The following is a 4,868-nucleotide window of genomic DNA, read 5'->3' on the forward strand; positions in this document are numbered from 1 at the left end:
AGTTAAAGGAATGCTTCAAAGTGTGGGGTTTGCGTCAGTTTGCTGCCCGTGAGACACTGCCTGAACTCAGGGATGCTGGAACCATCCGAGGAATGTTCCTCGCTGTGACAGCAGGTGTTTCCCGAGTAACCACTTGGTATGTCACTGAGCTTTACATTCGGCACCGGCACTGGGGACAGCAATTTCTGCGAGTTGAAAGGGGCAGATCAGCACGGCAGGAGCAAGTTCCACACAGGCCTTGGTACAACATGTGATGCTGAGATGTGAGAAACACTTCAGCTGCCGAGTGAGTCTCTGGTTTCCCTTTGGTTGCTTCCTCATTAGAGCCAGGCAGAGGTTTTGACCAGGGATGAGGTGCTAATGGGGCAGTTTCCTCCACCTGCTCTGGACAAGTGTCTGTAATGACTCGCTCAGGTGTCTGTGTGCCCCATGCTGTCCCTGTGGGAAGAGCTGTGCCACCAGTGCGTGCTCTAAATCCAGCACGGGAAGAGCTGCAGCAGCAGGTAACAGTGCTGAGCTGGGCAGTGCCAGCCCCAGCCCGGGGGTGAGCAGCAGCACTCAGCCTGCCCTCAACACTTCCAGCATAGGAAGCAGCCACCAGAGCTCAGCCCGATGCACTAACACTTCCTCCACCGTCCTATAGTTCTGCTGGACAGTGGAATTCAAGCCTTGTATTTTTAAACCTCACACTGTGGTGGTTGAAGGGTCTCAAATGTGTCACCTCGTTTGGATAAGGGTTTGCCAGCAAAGTGCTGCTATCAGGGGCTGGAGGCTGAGAGACATTACATTTCATTTAAAACACATTCCTCAAGTTGCCTCTTAGTCCAAGCAAAATGCAGTGTTTGGGCTTTGGAGCAGAGCATTACAGGACGCTTGGAAAATCCAGCTTTACGCTTAGTGCTTTAGCCTTGCCTAACTCCTCCAGCCCATGGTTTGGGGGCTGGAGTGAGCCCAGACTGCCAAGCACTCCCAGCAGGATGCTCATGGTGTGGTTTGGAACAAACAGTTGGTTCAACTTACTTGTGCCTACAGAAGGGGAAGAAACCAGGAGCTACTTTAGGCTGGGGCAATTTAGAAAATAGAAAAGAACAAAAAAATAAAGATGTAGTTGGGAAAGAATTGTTTATTTTAGGTTTCTCAGAGGGATTTTACAAACAATGGAGCATTTTAAAAAGAGCTGAGTGATCAGAGTACTTGACAGTGTCCCTTAAACACACACACAAGCCCCTGGACACAGGAAATCACACCAGTGAGGAGGTCAATACTGCGGAGGAGCAGTTGGCATCTGCATAGTTCTAGGAGGAAAGATTGCAATGGTGTTGGTGCTAAAAAGTGTTATCCTGGCATTAAAGTAAGAGCTGAAGTAAGCACAGACCTGCAGGAACCAAAGTGCATGAAATACCACACCAAGTAGGTATTGTAGAATAAATTTATTTACCTGATACAAATGAAACTAGAGGTGTGATGCTCCTTACTGTCAGCATGTCAAGAGACAAATGATCTTATTTACAACTTCTAAAGGTCACACATGCAGCTGTGGGCACTGGCTACGTCGTTGCTTCTGAGAGAGAAATGCATCATGATAGTTTGTATTGCACCAACATCTGTCTCACTGCCTTAGAGTTAAATAAGTTACATTACAGTGCAAAAGAGGTTGATTTGCACAGATGATTAAAAAAAATCCAAAGGTACGAAGTGGAGGCTTAAGGTTTAACATTCATCTGTATTTGTTTCCATGGATTTATAAACAGGAGAGCATTTTACAGAAGCTGTTGGAGTAGGATGTTTGGCTGATACAATACAGAGTCTACAACCCAAGGCATGCATTATTCTGCTATTGTACATGGTATAAACTGACATTTTACGTACAGGAATATGTGAAATTGGCTGACAGCTCCATAGCTCTTGTTCAAGGAGAACCAAACTCTTCTCCATGCAGCACAGAACCCAAACTTCTCTGGAGAGAGAGTTCCGACTCGGAAAAGCTATATTGCACGTTTGTACATCTGTATCATGAAGTCCTAATGGTACCACACATTTCTTCCACAGAGAACACAATGAGGTTTGGTTGGTTTGTTTGTTTTTTTTTTTTTTTTAGGGCAAAGCAAAGAATCTTTACAGGATACATGCAGAAGTTTTGGTAGATGTGTTGCTATAAACACATGCACGCAACAAACAACCTTACATTGCTGCAAAATTGTTTAGGAAGCGATTTACTCCAGTATTGCTGAAAAGGAAAGAAAGAAAAGGCATCAGTTAATGAAAGGATGAATGCTAAGTATCATTATAAAAGCAAGACTAAGATAACAGTGATAGAAGAAAGAATGTTAAGTTGCTAACTGGCTGCTCTGTCGTTCAAGGGACACTCTCAGGTTACTTTGTTCTCAAAGCCCAGAACCCTCTGGGTTACACCTCAGCTCTGAACACAGCAGAGCTCCCCTGATCACCAGCACCTCCACCCCAAAAACTGCAGTGGAAAATAATTAAGACATTTACGCAGCTTTTGCCTTTCTCTGCCTGACCAGTTGCAACAGACAAATCTCACTTCTTTGGCATTTTTACTTTCAGATTTCACATGACACACTTGGAGCTCAAGTTTTTAAGGATGTTTTTCTAATTAAGTTTTGGCCCCAAAGTGACCTAACAATGTCCCTTTTCCAAGTTATGCAGCTTGCCTGGGAAGCAGTAGGAAAGCTTTGAAGAAGTCATTAAACTACACGGATTAATGTGTAGGCAAAGGGTAGAGTACAACATCCTGAAGCTCCTGCTGTACTCCAGCCCTACAACACAGCAGAAGGTTAGGAGAGACTGCTGTGCTCTGACCCCTACAGCTCCAGAGTAGCTCTTCCCAACACTCCTTCAACACTGTCTAATTTAGGCTCTCCTGCAAAGATTTGAAAATGCATATTAATGCAAATAAGGATGTAATTAGCAGAGATTAGGGAAACAGTTAATGGTTAGAAGTGCAAAAAAGTAAACAAGACAGGTGCAAGAGACAGACGAGTCTGGATCAGTTTTACCTCCCTTCATCTCAGCAAATTCAACCACCTTTAGGCTGTTTACCATCAACTCTGGGCATCAGCTGTGCTCTTGGACCAGGACTGCTGTACTGCATTCTATCAGCAGATTTAAAATCATTTCATACCATTAGCCTCCCAGACAGCCTCTCTACCACCACAAGCTTCAAACCACTGGGACAGACTGGTGTGTATTTTTCTGCAGCCTCTTTCACACTCATTTATTTGCAATAGTGTTTTGGGAAACCAAGTATGAACTATTTTTATTGCTTGGATGCCAGCAAGGAGGAGTAGCTTGTTGTGTGGCTCACAGACAGCATTTGGGATCGCTCACGTGTGAAAGCAGAGCCTGAGGCACTGCAAAGACAAGAGCTCCTGTCTAAATATTCAATGCAGCTTCCTTGCTACAGAACACTGGATTCAGGAGCTGCTCTCATTCCAAACCCCACTGGGTTCCCAGCACAAGCCACTATCCTTCCTGGTGTTCCCAGCATAAGGCAGCATCAATCCATGGATTGATCCTGGTCTTACACACTCCTCTCACACTAGAGAATAAGCAGCAATGTGTGAGGGCACCAAGGAATCCAGAAAACAGCAGAGATGGAAAAGCTCAGCGAGATGAGGGTAAAGGGGAAAAAAAAAATACAGTTACTTTCTAAGAATTAAGCTGGAGATCAAGCCTGAGGAGCTCTGAGCTGTTTCTGCTTGAGTAAGTGCTGCTGCTTCTATGTTCTCAGGGCTAATACAGTGAACTAGGAGTTACCTACTCCTTATCCCCAGCTGACCCCTAGTGTAGTGGAGAGGTTGGAGAGGAAATATTTGGGACCAAAAAATTAAATGAAAGTTTAGACTTTGAGATGTTGCACATAAATCTATTCTGTAAAGTCCTCCCTTCCTGGCTTCTCCAGCTGAAAGGCCTGAGGCTGAGGAATGACAGGATGTATCCAACTAAAAATAAGCACTTTGGTTTACACATTTCCTGCAGTGATTCCAAACTTTGCGCCGCAGTTCTGTACCTTCTATAAAGGAAAAGCCATCAAGTGCCTTGTGCTCTCCTGCTGCAGCCTCCCTCCAGCCTGCTCAGCTGCCAGGGGTGAAGCCCAGACACACAGCACGCCCAAGGACACAAGGATGTGATCCCAGGGCAAGATGCTTCACTGCCCAGGAGGAAGCTCATGGTGGGTCTTAACACTTGGCCAATCCAGACCAGACAAGGCTGGGATTTACCACATAATGGCAACACTTGGAAGACAAGTTGGGAAAGCACAGCTCAGTTGCCATCAAACCTGAGATCCATAACTGCTGATCTTAGGGAACCTATTGCTCCACTTCTACAGGAAAATTTGGACAAGACTGGGAGAAATAGAAGAAAAACAGAGTAGCTGAAGATTGCTTGGGCTCTTTAGGAGCACCTTATAAAACCTGACTGTGCCTGTGAGCTCAAGGAGCCTGTAGGGATGGATCCTACTCCATTTACCATCTCATCCAGCCTTCTAGGGCAAACTCCAAGGAACATAAAGCCCTAAAGCAAGTGCCTCCAAGACTTGCAGCATAAGTGAGCTCTCAGATGTCTACAGAAATCCATGACACAGCAGCAAATATTCATCTTCAACACAGACAGATCCAACAGAGAAGGTGCTGAAGACTGAATTCTACTTATCCACAGTCATTTTCCCCTTCAGCTTCTTAGAGCAGGCAGAAGGGATGTACAGCTTGAGCACTTGCCATAGAGACAGGAATAGGATTATGCAAGCAGCAGAAACATTAATGGTGGCAATCAAACCTTTACAAAGGTCACTAACATGGTGCTCTGGAGGTTCAACAGAACCAGTGTTCAAGGATTCAGTGGCA

At 45.2% G+C, this 4,868-nt stretch overlaps 1 long non-coding RNA gene across 1 annotated transcript in view; it reads right to left on the reverse strand.

Moving 5' to 3' along the window:
- Positions 1-1,105: 1,105 nt before the first annotated feature.
- Positions 1,106-4,868, reverse strand: part of LOC103809025 — a 5,314-nt gene continuing 1,551 nt past the window's right edge. The window contains exon 2 of the long non-coding RNA XR_624791.1: positions 1,106-2,227. This is a non-coding gene — a long non-coding RNA (uncharacterized LOC103809025). The remainder of the gene's footprint in view (positions 2,228-4,868) is intronic.

This window comes from Acanthisitta chloris, unplaced genomic scaffold (assembly GCF_000695815.1).
Source record: "Acanthisitta chloris isolate BGI_N310 unplaced genomic scaffold, ASM69581v1 scaffold45359, whole genome shotgun sequence".
Classification (NCBI taxonomy): Eukaryota; Metazoa; Chordata; class Aves; order Passeriformes; family Acanthisittidae; genus Acanthisitta; species Acanthisitta chloris.